The sequence below is a fragment of the Sminthopsis crassicaudata genome, chromosome 1, assembly GCF_048593235.1.
Source record: "Sminthopsis crassicaudata isolate SCR6 chromosome 1, ASM4859323v1, whole genome shotgun sequence".
Taxonomy (NCBI): domain Eukaryota; kingdom Metazoa; phylum Chordata; class Mammalia; order Dasyuromorphia; family Dasyuridae; genus Sminthopsis; species Sminthopsis crassicaudata.
Window position 1 is genome coordinate 105747910 of NC_133617.1, and position 20636 is coordinate 105768545.

The window sequence follows — 20636 nt, forward strand, 5'->3', positions numbered from 1 at the left end:
TGTGGAGATGGGGCACAGCTCCATGAGGCGGTGTCTGATTCCAGGTACCATGCCTCCCTCCTTAGTGCTCTCAAAGCCTAGCATGCCTCCCTCCTTCTTCTCGGGCCAATCCCATTATACCAGGTTCCTAGAGGACTTCCCCCTTCCCCCATATCATCAGTGGGGTAAAAATATGTGCTATCCCAGAATAAATTCCTCTTTCACTTCACCCCTACCTAATGGTGGTCTGTCTCTATGGGATCCAGGTTGGTGCCCGAAGACAGGTAAGTGTGGCCTAGCCATGCCGTCGATGGACGGGCATTAAGAGTAGCTCTAAGGGGAGCTACCAGATTAGAGTAGTCCATAGGGAGGCATTGTTGTACCTTGGTCAATTCAATCCATCCAATGAATTTAAAAATCAACAGTATAAGGAGGGGAACCCTGACATTTTTTAGATATATGACCCAGCTTCTGCTTCTTTATGTGCCACACCTTGCTGACCTGCCCAGTTAGTGTGCTAATCACTTCTTACAAGAAACCAATAAAGGTTTTCTGTTTGTACCTAGAAAAAAAAAAAAAAAAAAAAAAGAATCTCCTCTTTCACCTAGTCCAAAACAACAGAGTATCATACTTTTACCTACAGATGCTATTAAAAGAATTTTTTTTCTGTTTTGCACCTCTGAACCCTTTCAAGTTATCTTGAGGTTTACTGGCTAGATTTCTTTCTTAAGGACCAGGCTTTAAACTAAAACCAATTTGATTCTCATTAACTATCTAGTGGTCCTAGGCCACATTGTTTGAGTCCTGATTGAATGTAAACAGCAATCATTTCTGCTTTGGCCAGAAACCCTGAGGGTCTTCCCATCCCAGATTCATTCATTCATTTAAATTTTTTTAGACTAGAGGAAAGAGGAGAAAAAAGTTTCAATTGCTACCTATCCAAAAGGTGCCATCTTAAACTGTGGTCTGTGACCTATTAAAAACGTTAGATTAAAAAGGTCAAGTTCTCCCATTGCAACCAGGACCACCTCCAGTCATCCTGATCTATATCTGGCCACTGGACCCACATGGCTCTGGAGGGAAAGTGAGGCAGTTGATCTTGCACAGCTCTTCTTCACTTAAATCCAATTCATTTGCATGTCATGGCATCAGCTCCCTTATGTCATGGTCTATAGAGGGCCACAGATAGTGGGAAACCCTGGGCAAGGTATAAGACCCTTTAATCCAGTAAAAGAAACCCTGCTGACAGTGTCCTTTTTAGCTCCCCATCTCCTCTAACGTCTCTCAGCCTTCCTGAGAAGTCAAGGTTTGGTGACAACCTGTGTTGTAATTAAAGCAGAGTGATACCAAGTGCCAAAGAGACATCTACACACGGCAAGTTGTTTATGTGGTTCCCCCATGTTCAGTATATAGTTAGCACATGCACAGTATGCTATGGTTATATAAGGGTATTAGGGTCTATAAGGCTGAGAGAATTTGGAATAAATGGACTCCACGTTTGGCCATCCACATGGGTTCCGCCTCTCCACTTCTCCCCTAAGATCAAGGACTTGGGCTGCTACTGAGATCCCATAGTGAGCTAATTCAGACATTACAATAGTCCTCTTTGAGAAAGAAGGGCAAAACTATCACAACAACAAAGTTCTTAAAAGAAATCTTGAGAATGTCCTTGTATCACTTTTTCTGATTACTATGTGAGTGATTTCCTCCTGTGTGATTTCTCCATAAAATAGTCTTTTTGGCAAGAGTATGTTAGCAAAGGGGAAAGGAAAGGAAGGGAAAAAACATTTATATAGTAACTATTATTACCATGGTACATATATGTGTATATGTATTTCAATAATATATGTATAATATGTTATATTTCTTTTTATGTACATATATGAGCATGCATGTAGATACCTATCTGTAGAGACAAATATCTAGGTATTGACATTAATTTTACATAGACATATATATATAGATCTATCGATATATACATAATAGATATATATGCATGCATATAGGGAGTCTATAGACACATTCAGGAAAGGGAATAGTTATTTAAAATTAGAATTTACATAGCACCTATCACATGGCAGACACTGTGTGAAATACTTTTTAGAAATATTGTTTCATTTGATCCTTATAACAATGCTGGAAGATAGGTACTCTTATTATTCCCCTTCTACAGTTAGGAAAAAATAGCAAAGAGAGATTAAGAAACTTAGCAAGGATCACACACTAGTAAGTATCTGAGATTGTCTTTGAACTCAATTATTCCTGACTCTAGACCCAGTACTTTTACCACTGTGTCACCAGTCTCTTTCTATATACATAAATACAAATATAAATATATAGATACTATGTACACATAAAATTGAGGTGTACACACATGCATTATATAGGCACTATGTACATGCATATATACAACAGATATGTTTAAGTCTGCATACATGTATGCCCATGCACTATATATATATATATATATAAATGCATGTGCATGTATACATATACACATATCTACATACAACTCCTGGCTCCACTCCTCACTTCCTCATCATGTATACACACACACACATATATTGTCTGAGTTTGATGTGATACAACATTGGGAGGTTGAGATTTTGATTCTCATTTTACGAATGAGGAGACTGAGACTCAGGAAAATTGTGATTTGCCCCCAGACACACATTTGATGGGTATAAAAACCCATACTAATACCTAGGTTTCTCCTGTGCTCATCCTTCCTACCACTATTTTGTCCTGCCTCTCTAAATAAATTAATTGATCTTCAATTTAGAAATGGGAGGGGCATTTGAGGGCACAAAGTCTTCATACCATCCTTTAAATTATATTTCTAACTACACTGTACACTTGTATAGTTGTCTAGTTCTAAGAGACACAAAAATAATGTGATTTCAAGGTGGGAATAAAAGGCTTCTAGCTAAAGCTTTTTCCGAACCCCAAACATTAGTGTCTTCCTTCTCTAAGTACTTTGTGCTTAACTACTTTGTAATTATTTCATTTGCCCTTTTCATTTATTCTACAGAAAATTATTTCTATTTGCCCTAATAAAATGGTAGGTTCTTAAAAACACTAACTTTTTTTTTGGTCTTTATATCCCTAGTTCTTAATTTAGTACCTGACACATAATAGGTGCGTAATAAATATTTGTTGATGTAATGAATGAATGAATGAATGAATGAATGATTTCAAGAAAAGTCTAGGAAAGGGAAACATTGCCCCAGGAGTAGGGTTCAAGCTGAAGAGGCAAACAGAAATAGCATAAATATACTTTGTAACAGAAGTCATTAAAATAATGGTTAGGGAGCTGAGAAAATAGGGTAGCGGGTAGGCATGAGGGACACACTCTGAAGACAAAAATCTGACTTGGCAATTCTACCTGCCACTAACCCTGACTAATGCCTTATCAGTTAACCAAGAGTTGTCTGTCATGGTGGCAGAAAAGGTTAGGAGAGAGATTGCTCAGAGAAGTCCAATGGAATAAGAATCCCTTGATGGAAATGCTTGGTGAACTGTCAAATAATTGTATATACACACTGATTAAATGTTTTCTAGATTATAAATGTAAAGACTTAGAAGCAAAAGATCCAGAATCACATCCTAGCTCTTCTATTTATTAGCTGTATGGCTTTGTACAACTTGGTTCCTCTCTCTGGTCCTCAGTTTTCTAATCTGTAAAATGATGGGATTGGACTAGATTTGCTTTGAGATCTTCCAATTCAAAATGTCTTATCCTATGAATACTAACCTTGAAATAAAGGGAACTGAATTTAAATCTAGGTTATGATACTATCTGTGTTATTGCTATTCTTCTTATTTTTAGTTTACACTAAAGGACTAGGTTTCTAATACTGTCATTCATGAGTCCCCACTACTATTTTCACCATTAACAATCAACTGATTTACATCAAATAGCTTTAGAAAACAGATTTATTGAAAAAATATAGTAAGAACAGTTACAAAGAAACAATCTTCTCTCTACCACACCACCCCTAAACTAATGGCTCATTCTTCCCTTTGCACATATAAAATCATAGGGAAATGAAATCAAACTTAAATTACAAAAGCAGTAAGGTACACATGGGAAAAACAAGTGGAGCCACAGTATAACTTACAACTCTTAGCACTGGGAGTGCTTGCTTCTCTTTGTAGAGATTTGCAAAGTTCCTCACTGGTACAACTTCCTGTTAAGTTAGGGAGTCCAATTAGTGCGGGAGAGTTCATTCCTCTACTGAATCCAAAGTTTGCCTCTTGAGGGATTTTAGGGTCCCATTTCCTAGACATTTCTCCTTTGGTGGTCATCATTCCCCATCCAGTTGTCCTTCTTCCTTCACTCCAACTGCAGCTCTAACAAATTCTTTAGTTGCTACTCAGCTCAAACTGGCAATAGATCCTCTAATGGGATTCAGAATCTCTAGAACAAACAAGGTGCCCCATCATTCTCATCTGAAAACACTCATTTGCCTATGATTAGAGAGCAATGTGACTATGTGTCCACAGACACCATGACCAAATGGTAGATAGAATTAATGACTTTCTTCTGTCTCTTGAGACCAGACAAAAGTAATTCTTACTCTGAAACTGAAAAGAAAAAGATCACAAAAAGATGGGTTGCCCTTCCTGGTGAGCATTTGTGGCTATTCAGTTGTTTTTAGTCATATTCAACTTTTCATGACCTCATTTTGGGTTTTATTGGCAGAGATACTGGAACGAGTTGCCATTTCCTTCTCCAGCTCATTTTTCAAATGAAAAAATTGAGGTAAACAGGCTTAAATGACTTTCCCAGGCTCACACACCGAGTAAGTATCTGAGGCCAGATTTGAATTCAGGAAAATGAGTTCAGCCCAACAATCTATTCATTCCACCAGTTAGCTGAACTTTTCAGTGAATTGACTGTAGCAATTAGAGGCCTTGACAATAGTCAACAAAAATCAGTATCACCTCAGTCATCCACATAGTTGTATTAGAAACAGGCAGAAAATATTTGGACATTCTTCAAAGATTGTTCCCACAGGCTATTTCATGTATTAAAATAAGCCCACAAATTTAGATCTGGAAGGGGGCCTTTGAGGCCATCTAATTCAATACCTTCCTAATGAGTGTCATCTCAATCAATCTGCTAAAGACGGCTTAAAAAGATCAAGATCTCCCATTTCATCTAGGGCCAACTCCAATCTTCCACTGGACCCAGGTGGTTCTAGAAGGGAAAGTGAGGCAGGTGACCTTTCACAGCCCTCCCTCACTGAAATCCAATTCTAAATGTCATGCCATCACCAACCTGATGCCATAGTCCACTTTGAGAATGAAGAAAAAACAACAATAAATGAAGTACTTGAAGCTAAGATAAAGTGAGTTGAACAAGTCACATAGGAAATGGCTCATCTATAATTATTTTAACATCTCTGAGTCTTAATTTTCTTATCTGGAAGGGAAAGGAAGAAGGGAAAAGGAAGGAAGGAAGGAAGGGAGGGAGGGAGGCAGGGAGGAAGGGAAAGAGGAAGAAAGGAGGGAGGAAAGAAGGAAGAAAAAAGTAATTTGATAGCCATAAGGGCTATGAATTACTCTGTTACAATATAGAGAGAGTTCTATTGTATAACTCAATGAATATTCTAGCAGAAAGACATTTCATACTTATCTAAATTTACTATGCTACTCTGTATTCCTCTGGAAAACCCACCTCAGATTTCCCTCTCTAATATCTGTGTAATAAAAGATAATATATATTCTTACCACAGCAGCAATAAATAGGGCACACGCAGCAGCACTCCCTGTGTGGGGGAGGAAATCTGAGTTCTTTGGGGACACATATTAGCCATCACCATAAGAAGGCACAAATCAGCATGGTGGCTGAGCCCCGATGAGTGAGTGATCACCCTGCTTTCTAATGAAACTAGAGCATGAAAAGCATTAGAGAGATTGATTGGAGTTAAGTTAGCTGCCAATGTTACCCTGGGTATCCTTTGTTATAATGAATCTGCCTAGAAATATTTATGGAAAGGTGGAATATGTATAGGGAGGCGTAGAGATGAGAGTGGGGCGGGGAAGAAGACTCTGATTATGTGTTGGTCCAATCGGAAGATCCAATAAACAAAGAGGTGGGAAGTTCTACTTGCAAGTAATGGACCCACAGGCTCTATGGGCTAGAGAAAGTTATTTCTTTCCCTTGCATCAGATAATTGAAACAATCATACTTCCCTAAATATTTAGGGAACAGGCTGAACAAGGCAAATGCCTAATCTGGAAGGAAGCTAAGTCTGGCTTAATGTAGCACTTAAAATAAAACTGTAGAATGTCATATAATTGACGTGAAATGACTTGGCCTTTTGAGGAACAGAACCCAAAGATAGATATTTGCTATTACATAAGATTTAAAAAGACTAAACTGGAGGTAATTTTCTTACAGTTCGTGATTGAGGAGAGTTAAGGAATATAAAATAGTTAAAAATCAAAATGGAAACAAGGTATTTATTCGGGGTTTTTTGTTTTTGTTTTTGTTTTTCTATTTCAGAGTATTGTACTTCCTATAATTTCTTCCCCAAATAGACATAAATTTGGCTTTCTATAGCTTGGAGTTACTTGATATATACCATCTATTTGAAACCCTTTTTGATATGCAGGATTTTCTAGCCTAGCCAGAAAGGGAAAAAAAAAAAAAAAAAATCTTTGTTACAGGATTGTGGTTACTAAACCGATGGAAAGTGATGCTTCTTATTGTAGTTCCCTCCATGGACAGCAGATGGCAGAAGCTCCTTGTTATGTGTGTGAACTATTTGTAGGGGCAAAGATAGAACCTTGCCAGGCTATTCAGTATGAAAAACAAACATGCATTAGAGTATGAATATTCTATATTTCTCTTCTGAATTTAGATAGATAGAAAAAAGGAAGAGAGAAAGAGAGGAAAGAAAGAGAGAAAGAGAAAGAAAGAAAGAAAGAAAGAAAGAAAGAAAGAAAGAAAGAAAGAAAGAAAGAAAGAAAGAAAGAAAGAAAGAAAGAAAGAAAGAAAGAAAGAAGAGAGAGAAAGAAAGAAAAAGAAAGAAAGAAAGAAAGAAAAAAGAGAGAGAGAAAGAAAGAAAGGAGGGAAGAGAGAGAAAGAAAGAAAGGAGGGAAGAGAGAGAAAGAAAGAGAGAAAAGAGGGAAGAGAGAAAGAAAGAGAGAAAGGAGGGAAGAGAGAGAAAGAAAGAAGAGAGAAGGAGAAAAGAGAGAATATTGAGAGAGAGAGAGAGAGAGAGAGAGAGAGAGAGAGAGAGAGAGAGAGAGAGAGAGAGAGAGAGAGAGAGAGAGAGAAGCAGGAAGAAAAGAAGGAAGGAAGGAAGGAAGGAAGGAAGGAAGGAAGGAAGGAAGGAAGGAAGGAAGGAAGGAAGGAAGGAAGGAAGGAAGGAAGGAAGGAAGGAAGGAAGGAAGGAAGGAAGGAAGGAAGGAAGAGTTCATAGAGACAACCTGGACAAAGTATAATGAATTGAGTTTTTTTGAACAATCCTATTGCATTTTCAACACTTTATATCACTAACACTGTATGGGTCCATTCTCTGGAGGGTTTTGTTTTTTGTTTTTTATTTTTCAAAAAGAAACTTTACTAAATTAGGAGCAGCTCAATTTCAGGTTGCCTCCAGGGAGATAGTTTTTCCTAACCATAAAAGCTACTGAAGTCTATCCCATGGAGGGAATGTAATCTGCATTGACAGAATTCAAACACAAATCAAATGGCAGATTCATAAAGTAAGAAGTATCAAAGAAGTAACTTGATGTATGATACAGTGACAAGGTTTTTATATTAGGAATTAGAGGACGTTGGTTTAAATCACAACCTTGTCATTTGCTATTTGTGTAATTTTTTGGGCAAGTCAGTTAACCTTTCTGAGACTCAGTTTTACCATATGTAAAATGGGGAGAAATTGGAGTAGATAAGCTCTAAAGTGCATTCCTGATCTAAATCTATGATTCTCATAAATAACTTTATTTTTGTGGTCTGCCAGGAAGGAAGTTGAAGACATTATTCTGAGATACCTGTCTAATGCTATCTTTTGTATATGACTGCAAAATCTTTGAGGGCAAGGACTATTTTACATTTTTTTTGTTTGTTTTCACATATCTTAGTTTCCACAGAGTCAGAATTTAATAAACCCTTATTGTTGGATTGATTGACTACACTTAGTGAGAATAAACTTTATATCAACAGCCCCATTAGTTTAATACTCTAGGATATTATAATGAAGAATCAAGGATGAAGTAGGGCACAGTTGCCTTTGGGGGAAAAAAAATTAGCAGAGGGGAGGATTTAAGCAAAATATCATTCTTTAATGTGGGAAAGTAGTAGGAACATTCTTTACATGTAAGATATATTCGGTGGATATCATTCTGATGATACTATCTGAAAATTGTCAGTGATCATATCTTACTCTTTAGAACATGTCACAAAAAGCAAGGGAAGTCTACACATCACAAAATCAGACTTTTTAGGTTGGTGGAGTCCTGAATCCTTTTCCAGCTCCTAGAACTTCCCTCAAAATCTTCATGACCCTACATCAGTGCTATAGATTTAAAAGTACCAACATTATTATGAAAAGGGATAAAGAGTTATTTTCAACTTACATCTACAGATAATTACTATATCCTCCAAAGAACTAATACTGATAGTCATCCAAGGGAAGGGTGTACTAGTAAAAATTTAACAACCATCTCCTGAGGAGTGGGGTGAAGGAGAGGACCTGTACTCATGATATACTTAGAAGTTTAATCTCCATTAATTTTTTCTTCATTTTCTTAAGTTTTTGCAATCAACAACAACAACAAAAAAAAAATTAAATAAATAAATAAAGCTTTGGTTACTAGTATTTGTAAATGTCTGAGGTATAAGTGCTCACACTAAAAAGTTAACAATTGGTTCTTACAAACCAATTCAAGTTGGCTCTAGTATACCCATGAAAAGGTAATGGAAAAGTCCAAAATATATGGGAAAAGACCCTTTTGCATTTCAAATGAGGGGTTATGAAGAAGTAGTGAAACAGATGCCATTAGACAGGTGTATGATCCAAAAAAATATACTGCTAATATAGCAATTGCAAAAGATAAGCAAATAAAATATGTTACATTTATATGTTCATGAGTAGTAATATAATGACTAACTAGAGAAAGGTCTCCAGAAGCTTTTATAAACTACCTGTGACAGATTATCTAAAGGATGTGGACATTTTAGAATGTTGTTATATTCTAATTTTTCTCTATATTTATCCCAAGGGCATAGAATAATACTTGGTATAGTTCATAGTCCCTTTAAATGATTATTGATTAATTGACAATATTCCTATAGAAATAGCAGCCATAGATGGGTTATAATCTATGTCCCTTAGAGAATATCCACATTGAAAGGATCATGGAAGCATCATAGGATACCAAAAGAAAACAAAGGCAGGCTCTAACAGGGTATAATAACCACTAATTGCTGCTTCAAATGAGAATTTTCAAACACTTAGATTGTCACCTACCAAATGCACCCAGAGGGGACCCTTCATTGAAATGAGTGAATCCAATGAATCCTGTGAAGTGTGAAAATAAGTTGTGGTGTCCTGCTGACATGTCATGGAGTACTTAAGAGTCTGATGTTTATTGAGACAAAATGGGATATCACATTGGTCATAAAGACTTTGGCCTAGATGGGAACATGGAAAAAAATTAACCTCACCTTGGCACTACCGGCAATTAAAATTTTATGGTGGGCAACTACTTCACATCTCTGGAACTATTTGAATAATATAAATCAAAGGAAATATCAGCATGGTGCAAATAAGAGGAGCCCTGTGTTGGAGCCCAAGATCTGGAGTTAAAATCCTGTCTTTGCTATTTACTTGCTGAGGGACTCAGGAAATGTCACTTAACATCAGTTTCTTCACTGTAAAAGAGAGAGTTAGACTAAATGACATCTGGCTTCCCCCTTTGCTCTAAATTAAATCTTATGTATGTATAAGCAAGTATGCCCTAATCATATCAGATTTCTTAAATTGGAAAATGAGATAGAAAAGGGAATTTGATGGATAAATACCTGAATAAGGAAATATCTATTTCCTTATAATATATAATATAGTTTGGGATATTTGTGATTCAGTCATTACAATACTGATAAAGTTTAAAAAACATGAAAGATAGACATGATTTATGATATAAGACATAGGTAGATATAGATAGAGCATTTATTAAACACTAAGAGCAAGCTATGTTGCACACTGTGGATACAAATACAAATGATCAAGACAATCCCTATTCTAAAGCTTACATTCTGGTAAAGAAAGACAACACATGAATAAAAGATGCCTGGAACAAACAGCATCATGAATCCTGGGAAGTGGTATGGAGGCCTTGGCCACAGCAAAGTAAAACTCACCTATAAAAGTTAAAGGTTCCAGGAATGCAATCCTGGTTACTGATAGTAAGAAGATAAAGGTGGTGGTGATCAAAATAGAGCAAGGGTGATATGAAGTGAGCTGAACAATGTTTCTCTGATCTTCATGACAATCTCTTGATAAAGATATAAGTATTTTCATCTCTATTTCATAATTCAATAAAATGAAAATTTATTGAACACTTACTACATGTCAGACACTGCAACAGACACCAGAAAAACATAGATTAAATAGATACATAGGCAAATATATAAATAAATGAAGAAATAGATAAATATGTAGATAGAAAAATAGATAGATAGATAGATAGATAGATAGATAGATAGATAGATAGATAGATAGATGATAGATAGATAGATGCTGTTCCTGATCTCAGGGAACTAATATTCTACCAAAAGGAATAATATTCGATGGTAATAATTCAATGGTAATCCAAGGAAGGAAACATCACTAATATCAGGGAATCATTCATGGAAGAGGTGGTCAATATGACAAAAACTACAAAGCAATCAAGGAAGATGAAAACTGAAAGAAAGACTTGAACATTGGAACTAATGTAATTTGCAGATGGCCTTAAACTTTCCATTTTCAGTAGAATAGTAATGGAAGAAAACCAATTATAACACATTGAAAAGAGATTGGTTAGTTTGATAATATAGAGGCATTAGATATTAAGTATAATGAATTTTTAATAGTTTAGCAATGAAGAGGAGGAAAAATGTGGGATGTGAACTAGGTGGACTACAAAGGGAAAAGATTTGTTGAGTCTTTTTATTCTTTATTAAGGGTTAGGAGAACCTAATCATATCTGTAGACAGATGGAGAAGAATTAATGGTAAGAGGAAAGAAGATGCGTTCAAGGGAGCAAAATGGAACTGGTAGAGGCAGCATGGAAAGGGTTCAAGGGGATAAGAAGATGACTCCTCAAGATTCATTTGCTATATGCCCCTTTTGTGTATATGTGTGTGTACTTGTATGTGTATATGCATATGTATATGTAGGTGTATAAGTATATGTATACACATATGCATATGTATATGTCTTTTATGTCCATATGTATATGTATATGTCTTTTCTTATCACTCAGCTCCTCCAAGGGGATTCTGTGGCCTCTCTGCACCACTTGCTTCCCTAAGCATGAAATACTAATTCAAAACCTCCTCTGTAAATCTGGCACCAATTTCTTTTTCCAGCTATAAATCCCACTACTCCCCCTCATGTACTCTGTGATCCAGCCAAGTTCAGCTCATTATCATCCCTGGAGCATTCTCCTGCCTCCCTACTTTTGTACCTTTCCCTATGCCTGACTAGAATGCTCTCTCCCACATCTTTGCCTATCAATGTCCTACCAATCCTTTAAGGCCAAGCTCATATGCCTATTTCTCTAAGAAACCTTCCCTGAATCCCTATCCCCATAAGCAACAATCACTTATCTAGTTGGCTAGTGATTTCTTCTGGTCATACAATTATAGCTACTAAAGTTAGAAACAGTGTTGAAAACCATCTAGTCTCAAACCTTCATTTTTCTTTTCCTTATTTCCTTATTTTCATGGCTATCTTTTATGGGTTTTTATCTTTATAAAGGCATTCTTTATAAGGAGTAGTTAATCACTTAAAAAACAGAAAGAAGCATTTTTGTGTAAAAGAAGAGATTCATATTTATTGTCAAAGAATGTAAGATAATGCCAATGTTATAGATGAACATTTTGATATTTAATATGAGTAAAAAAAGAGAACTTTATCTTAATTTAAACAATATAATTGCTAAAGGATGTGCATTAAAAAACAGCTTTCAAATGGGTTTTGGACAGTTCTGGAGAAAAAAATTATTTGTGGTGTAGATTTGAGGATTTAGATCTCTTTGTTAACAATGTGGAGTGATACCATGTTTATTAAAAATATAATGTAATATGATGAAGATTTAGAGAAAGATGTTATTATATGTGAATATGAAGAAACAGAGTTTCAAGGACACCAAAGGAATACACTTATTTTTTGGAGATTTCAGAGTTGAGACATGATGGTTATCTCTCTAATTTGCATATAAATGTTTTATGACTATAGTGGAATAAACTAAGAAAATGAGAAACCTTATAAACATTTGGGAATTAGGTTATAACTGAAAAATGGGATTATCAATTTGAGAGAAGATATTTGGAGAAATGTGATTTTTTAAAGTAAAAGATTAATCACTAAGATTTAGAAGGCTCTCATTTAAGCCACTGAAGGAGAAACAGGAACCTGTGAACGTTTGAAAGCATAGCAGTGGGGTTACAAAGCAGCTCCATTGGAGCTAAAGAAGTTAGAAACAATTGAGAGAAGGTTTTATTTAAACAATTCCCAATTGAACAGAGAGAACAAAAATTCCAGTAAAGCTATTCCCTTTCAGATTAATCTACAGTTGGATTAGGAGGCAACTGGATACACACAATAGATAGAGTGTTCCCTCTGGGAATCAGGAAGAAGTGAATTCAAATCCAGCCTTAGACACTTAACTAGATGGGTAACACTGGGTAAATCATTTAATCCTCTTTGCCTCAACTTCCTCATTTGGAAAATGAGGTGGGAAAAAATGGGGAAACCACTACCAACTACTTTGCCAAGAAAATCCCAAATAGGATAACAAAGAATGAGCATGAATGATAACAACTGAACAACAACAAAAATTAGCAATTGAGAGTATCCGGAAAGGTCTTTAATAGAGAATGATACTTTAGGTGTCGCTTGAAGGAAGCTATAGAGAAATCCAATCAAAGGGAATAGTTGTGCAAAATCATAGAAGAGATGGAATTATACATACATGGTACAAAAAGGCCAATGAGTATGACTAGAATCTTGCGCATGTAAGAAAGAATAAATAATGTGATATATAAGAGAATAAGGTGATATTTCTGGAGAGGCTAGAGTTAAGATGTGATCACAGAGGGACACTCCAAGCTCTTTGGTCAGGAGAGTGACATCATCAAAGTGCATTTTAACAGAGATGCAGTATGCTGTGGTAGATAAGATGAGAAGCAAGTTTAAAAAAAAAAAAAAAAAAAAGATTTGTTCTCAAACTCAACACTCACTTCTGGCTTCCTATTATTTCAGGTGGATCCCAACTTCTCCTAGCCTGTTTATCAGAGACCAAGGAAAGGTAATAATTTTAACCAAACATAGCTCTGTTTTGAAGATCTAGTGTGAAAGGAAATTATGAACTATAAAACCCTCTACAAATATGATGTCATAGTTCCTCCTCCATCTTCTCACATAATGCTGATGGATACTACTGTAATATTGATGTGTTACATTTCACATCTCCCTTTTGGTTCTCTGATAGCCTTAAAGGAACTGGGGGTGAGGGTGGGGATGGGAAGCTTAGGTTCTCTGTCATTATCTCCAGCCCCCAGCAATGGTGTTCCTCCAAGTATGCTGTCATGTTAAGCACCATGAACATTCTCAAAAGGCCTCCCGAAGGTGCCTTCATATTAGAGCTGGTTTGACCCAGACATGTCCAAGTATTGCTAAAAAGAACAAGTGGACAGAAAGTCTAGACTAAATCCTGGATTGTGTCACAGCTGCATCACTAATTGGCTAGATAACCTTGGACAAGTAAATTAATTTTTCAAAATTTCTCCGAGTCGTTTCCTACATTCTAGTTGCATTTGTTGTTTGATTGTTACAATTTTGTTCCATTCTCTTTGATTCCATTTGGGCTTTTTTGGCAAAGATACTGAAGTGGTTTGCTAATTTTTTTCTCCAGCTCATATATAGATGAGGAACTAAGATAAAGAGGGTTAAGTGACCTGCCCAAGGTCCCACAACTAGTGAACTAGATTTGAAATCAGATCCTCCTGAATCCAGGACAAGCACTCTATCCACTGCACCACCTAGCAGGTCAGCAGTTCCATTTATCTACTAATTATTAGATTCACTTTTGCAAAGGAATGTTTATTCCAAAAGATAAAATTACAAATGTATAAATTTACTCTCCCAACATGTGGGAAGCATAATCCTCCTTCCTCTTTGCACCATGTTAGTCTCTGAGAAGGGGAAAGGGATTAGAACTATAGATTAACTCATTTCTGTGGAGTATAGTCCTAACTCCAAGCCAAAAATTCCTCCTTGGTATTGATTCCCATAAACCCTAACTTCTCAGGGCTTTCATACTGGGATGACTGACTGCACTATCCCATCTATAATTCTGGCTCCCAGCTCCCTATAGCTCAACCCCAAGATCCTGCAGGGATCACTTCATGTAAGGGCCCTTTAAATGGGCTGCGCCACAGCGCATCATTGAGGCCCGGAAGTAATTTTTGTGGATATTAGGACTGCCTTGTAGGTGGGATCCTGTCCATTTTGAGATAGCTTCGTAATGGGTGACTCTCTCGCTGATTGGCTGTGTGTGTGTGACCTCACAGGCCCTTTATAAGCCCACTGCAGGCAGCAGTCACTCTCTTTAACCTGGCGCTCTTCACCATGGCTCCCTAGCCTGGGTGGCCAAGCCAAGATAGATAGCCAAAAGAGGTAAGGATTTTAGTAGTGAACATGTGAGTCTTCTGACAGGTGTTCACTCGGGAATCAACAAGTCAGGGCATCAGTCAGGGCATTATATGAGTAGGTATAATAAAGGCTTTTAAGATTACACATGGCTGTTCTTGAGTGCGCTACTGGTTATTAAGCTATAGATTCAAGAGATTGTGGCCAGAGACCTTTGAAGGCCTCAGAGGAGGCGAGCCAGGTAGAGTTCACACTGCTAAGGACAGTGGTCAAAGGTACTCTGGTGGATCTAGGACAGACTAGTAATTGTAACTGCCAGGAGAGCACGCTACAACTTCACGTATCTGAAGCTTATCTGTACTTTAGGTACAGGCAAGACATGTAGAATACCTCCAAACCCATTTCTCAGAGGGAAAAAAAGAGGCAGTGGGGGAAGGGAAGTTCTTTTTTTCTGACAGGTTGGTTTCATTCCTTGCCATTTGGATATGACAAAAGTGCCTTGAAAGAGTTTTTTTAAGGTAGAAAATAATGTAATAATTTTTTTAAAAGAGTGAATAATTTAGTCTTATCCAGTTTAAAGATGCAGGAATCAATCAAAGAAAGCTAACCACATCCTTATGATAGGAGAAAAGAGGCCTTCATGTTGTGCAATATAAACTTGCTCAAAAGCCCTTTGAGGGTGCTTCCATATTAGCTGCACTGGTTGGACCCAGACATGCATAGGTAATACTATAAAGAACAATTGGAAAATAATTCCAAGCTAAATCCTGGGTTCTAGTCACAGTAGTGTCACTAATTGGATAGATAACCTTTGGCAAGTTTTCTGAGCTTCATCTTATTGATCTGAACAATCTATAAAATAATATTTTCATTACCTACCAAATATATAATGAATATAAAAGCATGTGGAACGGCATGGAATGTTATTTCAAATAGCATATTTAAGGCCAATGGAAAATGCAATGAATTGCCCTGGCACTTTCTAGCAAAGCATGTGATGAGCTTTTAAGGACTTGTTATTTTGGGATAACACAGCAAATTCTGGTTGGTCTCTTATCCCATGCTGACTGAAGGAGATGAGGATGGGTTGGATCAACAAGTTCTTGAAAGGTGAACACTTTTTTCCCAGACTTTTGTTGAATGTAAATGTATGTCCTAAGCATGATTGATTCATGACATAACTAAATTGTTAATAATTTAAATAAATGTATATAATGATAGGCATTTTTACATGCATGGCATTTTAAGATTTATAAAATATGTTATCTCATTTAATACTCCCAATAATCCTCTAAGTTTAGTGCTCCCAAATTCTGGATCATAAATCAAAGTCAAAAAATCTTATTATAGTTCTTCTGATGAAATAAGTCTGTCCATTCCTTTATAGCCCTACTCATCATCCCAATAACTTTTCTGGCTTAAGTCTTTTTTCTTGATCAGACTCTTCTTTGTATTGTTTGTTTTATCCATTAGAATGTAAGCTTCTTGTGGGTAAAACTGTCTTTTCTTTTTTGTTTCTATTCTTGTCTTGGAAGTTAAGTGGTATAATGGATAGGCCTCTAGACCTGGAGTCAAGAAGACTGAGTTTAAATGAAAACATGCTAATTGTGGAAATATGTATAGAAGAATTGCACATATTTTACACATTTTGAATTACATGCCATCTAAAGGAAGGGGTCGGGTGAAGAAATGGAGAAAAAAATTTGGAACACGAGGTTTTGCAAGAGCAAATGTTGAAAACTATTCATTTGTTTTGAAAATGAAACACTTTAAAAATAAAATAAACTTTAAAATAAATATATATGTATTTGCAATCTGAATCACTATCAATTGATTCAACACAAATTACTTAACCTCTCTCTGTTATAGTTTCCCCAACTATAAAATGGAAATAATAATACCACCTTTCTCCCAGGATTGCTATTGGAATACAGAGATAGATGAGCCCTTGCAAGGTATGTTGTAGCATAGATTTATAAGTTGGACTAGATGGCCATTTCATTTCTTTTTTATCTCTAATTCTTCAGGGCATATTAAAAGAATTAATGGAAATCCTCTAAAATTGTGAGCAAATCCTCTTTGGTTGATTTATGGAAGGAAATGGATAAAAATTGTGTAAGATAAGGTATTGGTAGGTGACAAAATGTTTCAATGGAGCAAGCTCCCAATGGATAAAGTTACACATCCCTTAACATACAAAGTGTAATACTTTTCAAGGCTACCATCTCTCACAGTTGCACTCTATCCAGTAGCTTAAACCATCAGAAAGTGACCACTAATTAACCGGGTTTCTATTTCTAACACTGTTTGGCTGTATGGCTCAGCACCATGGATAGTTCTGGAACAAGGAGAACTGACTTCAATTGTAAAATAGGGCTAATAATAGCACCCACATTGTTGGGGTTCTTGTGAAGATCAAGTGAGATGATATTTGTGAAGTGTTAGTCTTAAGGCACAGTTCAATTGTTTTTCAGTCATACCTGACTCTTTCTGACCCATTTGGAGTTTCCCTGGAAAAGATATGAAGCAATTTGTCATTCTCAACTCATTTTACAGATGAGGAAACTGAGGCAAACAGAAATTAGATGACTTGCTCAATATCTCTGTTATTTATCTAAGAGCAGTTTTGAATTCACAAAGCTTAGGTTTCCTGACTATAGACCTGGTGCTCTATCAACTGATACACCTAGTTGTCCTTATAAGGCATAGTACCTGGCACATATTAGGCACTGCGTAAATGTTGACAATCCTTATTAATTAATCATTGCCCAGTAGTAGACATGACTTAAACTAAAATACTTAGTATGATGGCATGGTTAAAACAATAGCTACAAAATGTTCCTTTCTCCGGTTCCTGGTCACACCTTCCCACACATATACCCTGTGTGTTTGAGAAGATTGGAAACAAACTGAATACAATACTAAGAAGGCATGTGCCAAGACAACCCACAACTCTAGCACTACAGGAAACTTTTGTAGAGTCCTCACAAAGCTCTCTTTGGGTGCATCTTCTATGCCAGGCAGGTTTCTAATGTAGATTCCCAGGTTCCTTCCTCTCTCCATGACTCAACTCCAAATTGTCTAGGCTAGATTTCTCTTGAATTTTAGCAATCTCTCTTCTCTATTATGGAAGTTCAGACCTATTGCTCAAAGCTCTTTCCTCTTGCAAGGTCTTGTCTTTCTGCATTCTTGTCTGTCGTGTGTGTGTGTGTGTGTGTGTGTGTGTGTGTGTGTGTGTGTGTGTGTTTCCTGATTGTGTTTTGACCTTTCTTAAATTGATGAACTGCTGAATGAAGTACCTCCCTCTGGGCTAATCACTATAATTTGCCATGACCAATAGTGGTGGAGATGAAGGGAGAGAAACTCCCACTCTCCCAGAAGTGTCTTCCAATACAGCTCTCAAACTCCACAAGGCTTATGTATCTCATGCCCCGAGGTGTGTGACTAATTTGTTTCCTGAACTAACTGAATTGTTTCCTTCAGAGTCCATTACACAAATGTTTTTTACTTTGTAAAGGGATCAGTAGGTGTGGTCATAATTTTACAGTTAGTTCAACACTGTATTACCACATTAAAAGCTCAGGAGATGTGACTAAATCCTGTTATTACATCAAATGAGTTGAAAGACAAGGAGGGAGATAATATAGGTTCTCTCCTACATGTCTTATTCCCCACCTAGTAGTCTATAATCTATGTCAAGAACTATGTTTTAATCTTCACATTTCCTACCACTTCCCTAAGCTCAGCACAACTTTGCACAAAATTGGAGATTTGTATTTTTTAATGGTCTGCTGTGCACATAGTAATGTCTTCCCCCCCTTCCTAATGTATTCTAGTTTAAAATAAACAAAAAATCTGAAAACACTACATACAACAAAATTGAATTAGTGAAATTAAACAGTCATAATTCATTATTTAATCAGTGAGGAGACCCTTTTCTTACTAATACAAATTACTGTCCTTCTAAACTCCCCCAAGAGAAGACAGTCTTCAAGAGGGACAGTAAGTTTAAAAGGGTGATGACCCTTTGACCAACCTAATTCTGGCACCATTTTAAGAAATGGAATGGAATTAAAATAATTAAAGAGCTATGACTCTCAGATTCATCCTAGCTAGAGTAAGATCTGCAGAGACTATCACCATATTGAAATAAAAATAACATGGTCTTTTGGGTGAGGGTGATGACTAAACAAGTTGTGGTCCAAGAATAGAATGGAATACTTGTTTGTCCTTCATTCAGGGAAGTGATGCCATGACATGCAAATGAACTGGATTTAAGTAAGGGAGGGTTTTGCAAAGTTACCTGCCTTACTTTCTCCTACAGAGCCATCAGGGTCCAATGGCCAGATACAGATCAGGACTACTGGAGATGGCCTTGGATGAAATGGGATACCTTGGCTTTTTTAAACTAAGGTTTTCAACAGGTCTAAATTTGACTGAGGCTGAACTCATTCAATGATTAAGGTTAGGTAGCAATTGAGATAAAGAATTTCCTCATTCATCTAGTCAAAAATAGATAGATAGACAGATAAGTCTCATTAAATAAATAACTAAATCTTAGCAGGGGAGACCCTCAGGGTTTCTGGTCAAAGCAAAAGTGACTGCTATTTACATTCAATCTGAGTCAATCAGGACCCAAACACTATATGCCATAATAAACGTGAAATATAAAGAATTCAGGGAAGCACAAGCAGATTTATATGAACATATATATATATATATATATATATACATATATGAAACACAATACTGAATACTGTTTAATTAAAATAATGGAGCTTGCCTTTCTACTACCCCTCCTCCCATAAGAAATTTAAAATGGACTTCTTTCTCTAATTTGCAGGAGTGGGGGGTATTAAATATTGCATTTACTGTCAGACTCCACTGATATAGTGGTTGATTTTGCTGCACTGCTCTTTTTATAGTCTCTTTTTTATTCTGTTAAGAGAGATTGCTTTGTTGGTAGGGGACTGGGGAGGAATAATTTTGGAAATGAAGATAATGAAAAAAATCAAAGATATTAGTAATTCTTTAAAAGACATGACAGAAGAAAATGTGATATGATACATGTGATCCCTCTAGAGACTATGAACATCTGACCAAGAGCCAGAAGATATGGCAGCCCCTTATAGTATAAACTTCAGTTGAAGAATTAAAGCATTGAAATATTGAATGGTCTTAATAAATGGAATTCAATTGAATTACTCTGAGGTTATTTGACATTTCTTGAATTATAGATTTGCCCTGTTTAAGCTTTTCTCATACTCGAGACAGAAAGTAGGATATCAAATTTTTGAATCTTCAGTTAATTAAAAACAAAAAAAGGTTATTCTATTATTTTATATTAATAAAATTTAAACACTAGATTCAGAAACATTTAGTCATGATGTTATTAATTTTCTGTGAAACTAATATCGTTTAAACTATTTCAGACTCTATATTTCTTGTCACTTGATAATAATAACATTTTTATTTTCTGGGAGAGTCTGGACATGTGATTTCAAAGCTCAGAGGGAAAACTTTCAGTATAGAAATTTTCTCCCCAGTGCAAATCAACAATTGATTTCTAACTCATATGTTTAGGCAGTTATCTGGGACACTAGATGTTGAGTGACCTACATGATCACATAGTTAATATGTTCAAGATCAGAATTTGGTAGAACAACCCTTCCTGACACCAAGACCACCCCTTCTGTTTATTACTCATTGATGCCTAAGCTTATGCTTATATAATACTTCGTAGTTTCAATAGTATCTCTCACATAGCAAGCTTATCTT